The sequence below is a fragment of the Protopterus annectens genome, chromosome 13.part0, assembly GCF_019279795.1.
Source record: "Protopterus annectens isolate FY-2018-M chromosome 13.part0, PAN1.0, whole genome shotgun sequence".
Taxonomy (NCBI): domain Eukaryota; kingdom Metazoa; phylum Chordata; order Ceratodontiformes; family Protopteridae; genus Protopterus; species Protopterus annectens.
The window spans coordinates 434,214,282-434,226,805 of record NC_056747.1 but is presented as its reverse complement, the minus strand read 5'-3'; positions in this window follow the sequence as shown (position 1 = coordinate 434,226,805).

The window sequence follows — 12,524 nt, the reverse complement described above, 5'->3', positions numbered from 1 at the left end:
CTGGGTATTTCTGTGCATCTGTGCTGCATTACATGGACAGCTATCAGCAACATTAAACACGCTGGGGGTGCATATGTGTACCTGTGACGACAATGATTTCAGGTACGCATTGAAATAAGAAATTATTCGATTCTTTCCACAATTTTTGGGTCCTACGATGGACACCACTGTGCATATGTAAAGTGTAGAGCTTGTCGGACTGTGTCCTTGTGAGCAGTGGGTTTCACTGATGCTGTGTGTTCAGCAATCGTGTATGTGTGCTTGACTACCCATACTGTGTTGTGCTACAGGAACCATGTCTTCCGACACCAGAAACCAATGCTATACATCCAATGTTGCAGGTTAACAACCACTTTCATACCATACCCAGAGGTCACGATTGGGAGGTATTGCCACTTTATTATCGGAACAACACCCCCAGACTGTGTACATCATGGGAACTTTAGGCCAGTCTTACCGCCATTTCCAATTGTAATTGGCAGACACATGTCAATACATGTATGATAACACATATTGTCATGCAGAAGTTGATCTATGTTATTTGGACATTGGCTTCTGCTTTTGGCATCCGTTGCTGTGAGTGTTGCCAGTTACCATACACATTGCTTGCTCACAGGCAGACTACACAATACAGCGCAGTACTGTGGTCTCCTTTAAGGACCCTGAGCCAGTGGTCGATGGTACGGCAGCCACTGCATCAATCACATTTGCCATCTACCAGTACCTACAGGACTGCATGAGCCAGTCATTCACTTACCCAACTGTGGTTCACTGTACCAATGCCAAGCATCCAGTGTGGTGTACCCCAGCCATACACAAAATGTACAACACGAGGAGGTGGCTACTACAAGGTGGAGCAGACACCTTGTGAGGTGTGACACCCTTGGTCATCATATGTGTAGACTTACACACTGTCATGAAATAGTCCAGGGCACATTCCACAGATATACCTACATGGACCTGGCTAACAATCATACCACCTTCAGTTGCTATGCTGGACACCTGGGAGCTCAGTCCCACATATGCTCTGACTGGGTTCACATAGAGGTGGGGTTTACTCAACATACACACATTGCCAACATACAGGCTGACAAGTCCAGTGAGGACATCTCCACACCCTTCCCACACATGAGGTGATGTGTGTACCACAGGTTTGTGGTCACCAAATGTTCTGTGACACACAGGTGGGACATGCTCTCTCCAGGGTAGTGGACATAGCATCGATGAGACCAGCTGGTGACCCCGCTGTGTACTCCACTATCTCGGTTATGAATTGGACACACAGTTAGGACAGCTATTTCTTTGTAGCCTCACCTCAGGTAGGGTACCCAGGTTGTGTCACATGGCAACTGTAGTCCCACGTCAGAAGGCCAATACCTCCACTGAGGCTGGTTATTCCTGTCCCATTACCCTGAGGAGACCTATCTGCAAAGACATGGGGAGGGATCATACTGTGGCTCGTACATGACTGCATAGGGGACATACTTACTTTGCCTCACACACGGTTTGTCTTGTTCAGGGGCGGTTCATGCCTTTAAAGCATGGTTGACATTTTCAGGACAGTCGCCGAGGCCACTGATGGGGGTGTTGCAGTCCATACAGCCTACCTCGACCTGGCAAAGCCCTTCATCACATTACCCCCCTCAGGTATCGCTGATAAACCCATTGGCTGGGATGTGAACACGCACATCACAGAATGTGTTGTAAACTGTCTATGTGACACAACCCACACGGTCATAGTTGCTGGCAGCATATCAGACCTACTGCCTGTCAGAAGTGGTGTCCCATGGGGCCCTTCCATGTGTGCACTCCTGTCATACACCTACATCTTCACGGTACAGGCACACACAGGGGTGCTATGGGCAACAGTGTTTGTAGATGACTGCAACACAGGTGCCATAGTGGGACAGACATCTGACACAGATATCCTTCAAAGGCGCCTCCCAGATATGCATATCTGCTGTCAGGGACATGTCCCACAGCTAAATGCAACGCCATGCAACATCATACCTGTGGAGAAGTACTAGGTCACCCCTGTCCAGCATATAGGTGGCTGTCCACTCAGCACAGGGGTGATTACCAGGAATCAGGGGACAGTGTTGATGGTCACCATTCATTCCACACACACGCTGTTATCGTGGTTGTGTGGGTCTTCTACATTGCCCACCTGTTGGTGCAGGGATTCACATCTACATCAGGCTAGGTCATTGTTCCCTTGTACCCATTACGTGTTACACCTATGATCTACTACATTGCCCCATTCAGACTGTATCTGACCATACACCTACAGCAGCTGTGAAGCCCACATAGGTTGATCGTTGTACAGATGCAGGATGACACCATTTTGTGTAATGCTGCCCCACATGTAGGACCCCTGCCACATCACGCCACATACCTGCTGTTTGTTGTTGGCCTGTGCCTGACATACAAGGCCATGTCAACCCATATGTCATGTGTATGCTTCACCTACTGTATCCGCATCCCTCAGAATCACTAGGGCAGGTGACATTTACCTTGTCACGGTCATTCATGGGATGTGTTTGGGTGACACATATATCACCCAGACAATCATTATGCTGTGGATCTACATCACAGTACATGTGAGACAGACATCCTTCCTAGCCTTGTTCGCAGCTATGTTGTCCATTGGATGGAGGATTGCAGGTATAGGCCAGGGATTACATCATTATCACTGCTTGACGGAGATACAGCAATATCATGGGTATTTCATCTGAAGCACAGAAGGTTGGCAAAGTCATCCTAACTATGGTGTAGTATTATGGCTGGGCCTGGGACGATGGCCTACCCTGTACCTATGGACGTGTGAACCTATATTCATAGTTTGTCACATGTACAATTGTCTATCCACTATAGTCTTTCGCCACTGTATATTTCTGTGGCACATGATTGTCCTCTGTATTACATGCAGGTATGCTGTGTACATTGCACATACGTCACAGTTGATGACAGTGTATCTGTGTCCCTAACACTGTGATACTGAGGACTACCACACATCCTTCACAGCATTCCATGCATATGTCCATTCTATTCTTCTTTGGCCTATGGGGGGGTGTTAAGGCAAACATTACTCAAGTCCCTGTTTGTGCATGCTTCATGTTGGTGTTTGACCAGGCTCTGTTGCAGTCATGTGTTGGACAGTAGTGTGTCTGTGTGTTTGCCATGTGTTTTATTGCCAGTACATCTGTGGGAGGTGTAGTTGGCACATGTTCCTCTTTGCAGGGACACCCATCCTGGTGTTTGTGTCATGCATCTGCACTTGGCACGTGCCATATGTCCTGTACTATTCCCACAGTCGTGTATGCCTTCATGCACTACTACTGCATGTTACTGGCTGTGTGTATGTGGTACACATGGACATTGTGATGTTTGTCTTGACCTATTCCAATGCTAGAACGTAAACATCTGTCAATTAAGTCTTTTAAATCAAACTGTAACACTCATTCGTATTTTCAACATGACACTCATTAACACAGGAAGCTGGGATTAATAACATTTTATTACTGTGCAGCAGGAGGCAAAGGAGTATGCAGTCAAAGTTTAGACATTTGTTCAACTCTATACATGTTACATCTGTATGAGCATTCTGTATACTATCATCTTTTGCACACATTAATGATGTTGTCAGTCACAAGGCATTTACATTGCTAGAGTACAGAACATTGTATTCCTACAACAGTGCTCAGGTAATGCTTATTACATGTTTTCCCATGAGGATAGCCCAACCTTGCGAGACACATATTCAGTTAGACTGTACTTTGGTAAGTTCTGCTCTGACACGGTTCCAACACTGTTCATATTCAGTCCTCACCCGTGTCATACTAGGTTCCTGTGTCTCTCTGCTGAGCAGCTGTACTCTGTGTTACAGCTCACAAGCCTATCCTCCTCAGTAGAAGGATGACAGATATACCTGTACATACATGTATTATTCTGTAACCGAGCAGATGACTAATGCTGACTGACATACACCTGCTGCACTGGTTACTGCTAGGGTTAGGGTTCAATCACACTGCAGCTACACTACAAGCAATTACATGCATGAGAAGCTGTACTGCTATATTGTCAGGTAGAATAATATGCATTATACACTATTAGCTTCTAAAGTTGCACGTCATATTATGTTTAAATATGCATTTTGCTAACATTCTCCCTCCTTTGATTGCTTCTACTCTATCCAGAGACATATACAACATTATTTCATTCCCTGGCATCTTCCTCTGTGGAACGTTTAACTAGGCAGGTAATTTGATGTACATTGCAAGTAGGATTGCATTTTCTATTGACAAATACCACTACAGGTCTTGATCCATAGTCTCTGGTACAGGTATGTTGCCAGAGTCCCTGACTAATACTTACATGCACAGTATCCCGCACTAGACACATGCTCCCAATATGAGCAGAACAACACAAATGGCATTCATGATATTCAGTATGACTGACCCCATCCACCCAATGGTTTGTGGAAATGGTTCGGCAGTGGGTTTGGGCCTGTTTCCGCCATGGATGACACCTGCTATATTACCTGTAGGTGGGCGTTGCTTTTGGTCTCTTCATGTGGTAGTTGGACACAGCGATCTTCTTCAGTAAGCCAAGACGCACTCAATTCTCAGCCACGGTGCAGTCGCACTATTACATTTTGTGACACAACAGTTCTCATTGCATCCAGTTCATCAGTCACATGTTCAGGAGCGGAAGTCACATTCATCCTTCCTCCGACAGTTTTTGATAACTTCCTCTGTTCCCTGATTGCTTTCACTACTCCAGAAGCTGGGGTGTTCCAGCCCAGGTTGTGACGCTGTCACTGAAGTCCATATGAATCGGTATTCCTTTATCTCTTGCAGAGGACTGACATGTCAGAACAGCTTCCATTTCACCCACTGGATTAGTAGGTTTCCCGACTGTGTTCCCAGTTCTTCGAGCTATATGTGTTATAGTTCGTTCGCACCCACAGGCAATTGTACAGTATGTCATGTGACTGGAGCCAGATAACCCAAATAACAACTGCCGGACCAATTCCCAGGTAACCATTGCTATGCTTATTTCCCACAAACAACATAACTATATTCTACTTTATTACTGATGCGGGTTACCTCTGCATGTAACAAATTCCTGTCTCTAACAGAGTACTGTTTATACAATTCAGGATGTTTCTGCACATCCTTCAACATTGTTCTCATGATGTTTCAATACAAATTAGGAATGGTGCTACAAGTAGTACTGTGATCTTTGGCTGTTATATGACATTCGTAAGACACAGTTATGTTACAAATACTCCCACCAACTGCAACTGTACCATGTTTATGATAACATACAATTCCTTTTGTGTAACAGGTAAGTACATTGCCACGTTGTCCTGTGATCTCACAGAACCTGTATCAAAGTGTAGATATTCACAAGTCTCAATCTATCCCCAAGGGGACCACATGCATCGGAAGTCCTCCATATGATGTAGGTATGGCAGTACAAACACAGCAATTTAAAGTGTTCCTGGTCTCTATATGCACACGCATCATGCCTAGGTATCTGTTGAGGTGTGGAAGACACTCTGTGGCCAGTTCATCACGTATCAGTATTTGTATCCGTGTAGTTATATGCAGGTGAGGTCCCGGAAATTGTAACGTAAACACAAACATGGTTAATAGGTGTATAATCATTAGGACAGCAAACATAAATGTCTTTGGGGTTGCTTTGTATTGTTATACAGTCTTCGGGTGATTCGGCTCTTTGGTATATCAGCTACAAGATGTCAATCAGACTTGATATCCTTTACCAGTTTGAGAAATGTGAGGTGGACCCAGGACGACCTCTCTGCAAACTTTACTGCGGTAGGCGCTGCCAACAGTACCCGGTACAGACATTCGCACTGTCCACTTGGCAATAATGTTCTTTGGATAACAGTGACATACACACAGGATACTGGTGTCAGCTATGCTTCCGCCTTCGCTTGCTCTTATCTGTAACAGACTTTAACTGAGGAACAGTGTTACTAGTTAACAATCCTCTCATGTCACCTACTACTGAGTCATCGACCTCGGGCTCTGCAGGCATGACAGCTTTCCACTCTGGCACATGATATGCCATTCCACATACTACTTCAAGTGGGTGCAGCACTTTACATTTGGAACTGTTGTTATGCTCAGCAATGCTAGAGGTAGACTGCTCATGTAACTCGCCTGGATGTCACCCACTCCACTCCTCTACTAATTTCTCGATCCCATTCTGCGGCGGCAGCAGTCGTGTTGAGTGTGGGTTGTACATGCAATTGACATTCATGGTAATAATGGTAATCCCTCAGGTAGCGTGATTGTCTGGTTAACTACATGTGTTCTATTGTCACTGTAGCTTCTTTACAGCATGCCAGATCTAGGGATACTTAATTTTACTGGCACCTTTGCCACTGCTGCTGCATCCGGATTACTGGTTGGGAATGCTTCTACCCATTTTGATTATCTATATGTGTAATCGCTAAACAGTCTTTGTTCCCTTCACATTTATGCAGATGTATGAATTCCATACAAATAGCACGGAACGGTTAGGGTGGTGTAGGTAAACTCACTCCCTTCGGTTTAAATACTCCCTGTGCATGATATCTACGGCAAACGTGACACGCTGCTCATGAGGTTTGTATGTGGTTCGTAATTCCATATGTTAGGGTATTCTGTTAACCAAATGTACCATCCCGCCTGTTGAGACATGTCTGTACCCATGGCTCCACAAAGCCGCATATCTGAATATATTAGACGTTAATATTGGCTTTCTCACTGTGGATATGTGCAGTCCGTGTTCAAGGATTGCTCCTCGTCATAACCACGTCGGCTTTTCTGCTTTCGTAGTTGCTGTTTGCATTGTTTGTACAGTTTCTACATCTAAACAGTCTGAGGTTTGTCATTCCTCATTCACACAGACACTTTCCAACTGTGACGCTGCTTGTTTTGCAGGTGCATGAGCTCATGCCTCAACTTTCCTACTGTTATCCTGTTGCATTCTATGCCCTGCACATTTACAATTACCTACTTCAGTGGGTAACTGCATGTAGTGTAATGCATTCAGGTTCGTATGCATGATTAATCGGTTTACCGTGGATGTTATCATTCCCTATTCTTCCACTGCTGCTCATAAACATGCACTGCACAGACAACAGAATGACTATCGACATATGTCCACACATCATTTTTCCGCTACAGTACAAGCACGTGTTAAAGCTATCTATTCTGCTGCTTGAGCAGACACGTTATGCTGCAGGGTTTGGCCGCCTACAATGTCATTATCAATAACTACTGCATAAACTACTTCATTCGCTCCTGTAGGACTCTGTCTACATGATCCGTACACATTAACTGTCACCTCTGCATCATCTAAGGGTATATCAGTGTTATCATGTCTGTGTGTAGTTATTTAAGCCATTTCATATAGGCTACTGTGTGATGTGCCATACACAGGTGTCAGACGTGACGCTGATAGGTTTCATGTTGTACAACGCTCAATCACCATGTGAGGTTGACTCAGTGGTATGGTCAGACATGACACATGTGTAGCACGAGTCAGGAATTCTATCTTCTCTTGCAGCAGATTGATCGCAACTGCATGACACATTCTCACAGTGAGAGGGTGGTCTAGTAACATTATGGCCGGGCCTGTACTGCCATGGGTGCTACAACAACTGCCTGTACACAATGTGGCAGTGACCATGCCACAGTGTCCAACTGCAATGAGTAGTCATCTATTTGGCGTTGCTTACTGCACTGATGTTGCATCAAGACTGACGACATATATCTCCGCTTACAATCTACGGTCTGACAACATGTGTTATGATTATTCACGAGACCTACTACAGCTGTTAAGGCTATCAATCGCTCTAGTCTGCATAACGCTGTTTCTGCTACTGTAATCCGTGTACTATGTGTTGTGCTGCCATAGGTGTATTAAAGGTTAAGGCAAACAATACAGCGGATTCCACAGCATTGTTTGGTATCCAGATTTAACATGTGTTAGTCGGCCCAGACACGACATCATTCCCTTCTTGTTAGTTGGCTTGGGTGCTTATTATATTGCTACCTTCCTATCGCCATGTGATGTTCTACCCTACTTGGATACCAGATATGCCATGTAATTGACCTGTATTCTCTGTATTTGCAATTTATGCTTGCTTACTTTATGTCCCTGTTCTGCTGATTATCTCAATAATGCTATTGTATCTTCCATACATTGCTGCTGGGTAGGGGCCGCAAGCAGAATATCATCCAATTAAAGTGGAGCTTGACTGGCCCCGGGTGGAGTTGACACCGAATGTAGCTAGCCATCCCCTGTGAGAATATCGTTGTACTTTCACAGTAGCCCCGCGATAGCCGGGTATGGCTGTATCTGTCACCCTGACTGTACAAGCAAAGCAATACGAACTATGTGGATGTATAGGTATTGCAAAGTAAGCATAGCTTATATGTACCACGGTAAGATACTTCTGTGGCATGTTCATAGCATTGAATATAGTGTGTGGGTCTGGCACCAACGCTACCCTAAGTATTCTTACATTATTTACAGCTTATACATACTGTACCATCCGCCATTCCCCTTTTGGTTTCCGATCAGGAGATACAGGGGTATTGCATGGTGAATAGCGGTTACTTTGTGGATGGGGAATTCTCTCTGACTTTGCAGATATCTTCTGGTGTCCACGGTCTATACGCTACAGGGGTTGGGTCCTGGCCTTCCTGTCCTGCATGATGGTTCGGTACTTCAATTAATTGACAGATATCCTCACTCTGTTTTAGTACTGTGTTCTTACTCGGGTGTCCCTAGGTATGTTACGTGTTCGGGATGTGGTTTCAATAGCTTCTATTACATTTGTTCGTTGTGCTACCTCTGTTGCCACAGGATAACGTGTGGGGACTAGCCTGCCCTCCCGCTTAATATCCTGCATGTGGTATCTGAGGTGGTAGGGTGTTGTGGGGGGGGGGGGGTCGGTACTACTGTATTATGATCTTCTCTGTGTACGTATGATGCTTAGCCATTTGTAGTGTTCTATTCCCTTCAGTACACTACCTCAGTCCACCGATGTGCATGACGGATACCCAATTGTCGCTGTTTTGTCGCCTGCACATCTTAGGGCTGCCAGCTGTTACATTGCACAATGGGGGACATTAGTGTTCGGAACGTGTAATTTGCCTGGAAAATGCATACCCACGGCCAGTACATAGGACAGGTATTCACGTTTTGCCAGGAGAGCGACCAATTGTTGTAGCATTTCAGTTGCTTATTCTGTTTATTATTATATTTTGCTGTTCCACATACAAATTTACTGTTTTACGCTACCATCTTGATATATATCTGGGAAATGTTTGTCCTGAGATATCAGGACATTTGACATTTGTTCGGTTTATTTACAGGACACGACTGGCCAGAGAGGGCATATCCCTCTCAGGGTGGAACAGGTGTTTACCTTGGAACATATGCATCAAATTTTCAGGGATTACAATGTTTCAGTAACGATATGTTGCCTAATATACCATCAATGTCATATTTATTACCCCATTTTGCTGCGTAACTCACAATTATGTGCTCTCTGCGATTGCATATTCTTCACGGCACCCGTCAAACGCTGGATCACATGATCTGTTGCTTCGATAATCTCCCATATCCTCTACACGACTGCTACGCACCCTTCTGTCATAACACGTGTGTCTCCTTCCCTGTATCCACTGTAGTGTCTACAATCACTATTTACTCTGCTGTGTGTTCCCCTGACCTATGTTCAGATTTAACAGTATGTGGGTAGGTCTTCACCCGATATCACTACTGTTAACAGAAACACAATGTAGTCTGGTCCCTGATCTACAATAGACACAAAAAGGCAGACACTCCTTACCTGGGCCTCCTGTTTAAGGCTGCACGTTTTCTTCTTGGGATCCAGTTTTCCGCTTTTCAGCCACAGATCAGACAGTAAACAGCCTCTTTACACACAACAATTCAGTCGGAGGTCTTTTCATTCAAGAAGAACCATTTATGCATATTCTCCAGCGCACCTGTCTAACCAGCCATGCACTCTGAACTGTAGCTTACCAAGGGAATTCAGGATTACAAGGATCACGATGTGAAATAAGTTGTTACAACCAGACTGTAGTTATCAGTAGGCTTTTCTAAGTGACAGCCGATAACACAGGAGGCTCGGGTTCGAAAGTTTTAGTAGTGTACACAGGCAGGCTAAATAATGTACAGTCCAAGTATGAGAGTTTTGTCTGACTCTATACAGTAAGCAGTTTCTTTATATAGTGTTTACAATCAGCTTTTGCCCACCTTACTGACGTGGTCGGTCACAGGGCATTTCCATCACTATGGTCCGCAATAGTCTATACATACGTGGGTGCTGGGCTCGTGCTTTTAAATTGTTTTCTCATGGGAATAACACAGCCTTGCAAGGCACCTTGTACATTACAGTATCCTTTTGTGATTGTAGCTGTTTCAAGGACCCTAGACTGTTACGATACAGTGGACAGTTAATTTCTTAATACGTTGCTTTGTCTCTCTGGTAGGGAGTTGTACTGCTATCTTCCATTGAGCTCACAAGGCCATCCTCCTCTGGGGAAGGAGTGCTGTTATGCATGTACATACATTTATTGTTCTGTAACCCAGCAAATAATTAATGATGACAGACATGAGCCTGCTGTCCTGCTTACTGCCAGGTTCAGAATTCCATCACAGTACAGCTTAGCTTCACCAATTACATGCAGGCTTAGTTCTACTGCCATATTGTACGGTACAATTCAATACATTATATAGTATTTAGAGTGTAAACTGGAACTTCATATGTGTTTCTATATATTTTACGAACAACATCCATCCAGCCATATGCATGTTGTTCCGCCCTTTACCTTGCCCGTGTGTATTTGTCCGTCCAGCCACGCTAATCTCCACATGTGATGTGCCAGTTTCCTTCTTTGCCTGTAGCACCCTGTTAGGACGTCCTGTGTGGTAGGCACCTGTTCCGCTATATGTGATCGACTTCACTGCAAAGATAATCATCGATGCGGTGGTCCAACGACCGACTTGTCCACATGTGTACACTTATGTGCACCGTGTCGTATGCAAACCTAGATGGTTTGGACGGGTACATACTACATGCCGGATGTACACATTCTGCTGACACATTCACATGCAGCCATTTACATATCTGTACCTGCGGTGGGTTGGTGACATGTGGGTAATGATTTGCCCGCTGTGGCATTGCCTAACACAAACTTCTTACCACAGTTCAGGTATGCACATTGTGTGTGGTTGTATAGCTGCACACGGATGCTAGCAGGTTTGGGTGCAGGGGTATACATGGGTGTGACTGACATGTACAATGAGGCTATTGTGTAGTACATCCGAATGCATGGGTTCTGCTTCTGGATATTACACTTCATCATACACCATCCAGTGTATGCAACAGAGACGTTGCTGGGTCTGGGATATGTTGCTATGCACATGTTTGCCTGTGTTTGAGGTATCTTGCTTCCTTACTGTTGTTATGTCAGCACAGCTACCCGGCTATGTACTGTCACTACTGCTTGTGACCATTATGGTTGGCACCTTTTCCAATGCCCATAGTGGGGCATGTTATGTGGACACTTCGAATTTGCAGGACTACACATACCCAGAGCTAGTGCAGCTGACAGAACTTCACTTGATTGCCATACTATGAGCTTATTCTGTAAGCGCTTGGGTTCCTTATTTATTTTCTTATGCCATGTCTGTGTTCCATATCGTAATGTATATGTTTTATGCTACTATTTACATGTATATTGCGGAATTTGCGTGGCAGGGGATCGGAGGTCATTTTCCATTTTACGATTGTTGCAGGGACACGACTGTCCAATCAGGGACTGTCCATGGCACATTGGGACAGCAGGTAACCCTGGTGACCATGCCCATGTCGCTGCTGGGGTTTCCACCTTTTCCATTTTCCGATCTGGGATATTTCCGGGACTCACATCTGACTTTACAGGCCGACACATACAAACGGTCACTATATAGCATAGAAATTCACTTGTTTGCCTAAATAATATGCTTATTATTGTGGCAATTTCCTTGCTTATTCTGTTTATTGTGTCATTTAGGTATTTCTGTTACAGAAATAACCAATTCATGCTACCATTACATTACATACGGGATATCATTGTGTCCTACAATCGTAGCACATCAGCCATTTCTAATACGTTTTTTCGGGACACAACTGTCCATGGAGAGACTGCCCCAACCAAAGTGGGACAGGTGGTGACCTTAGTCGCTGCTCCTATGTCGGTGCGGTGCGCTGACATGCGGCTGTACACCTTCTCTGAGTGTAAACACTGACAGTGCATTGCGGGACGAAGGCGGTCTTATGCGTATCCTTTGCTCCTTGGACGGGTACACTTATGCCTTCGTGGCTTCTATTTGCTTCTCCGCTAATTTGGGACGGGACTATGTTGCATACTGTACGTGCGTTTCATTCTGCACAGGACCTGGCTGCTGCCATTACTATTGTGGGCGGA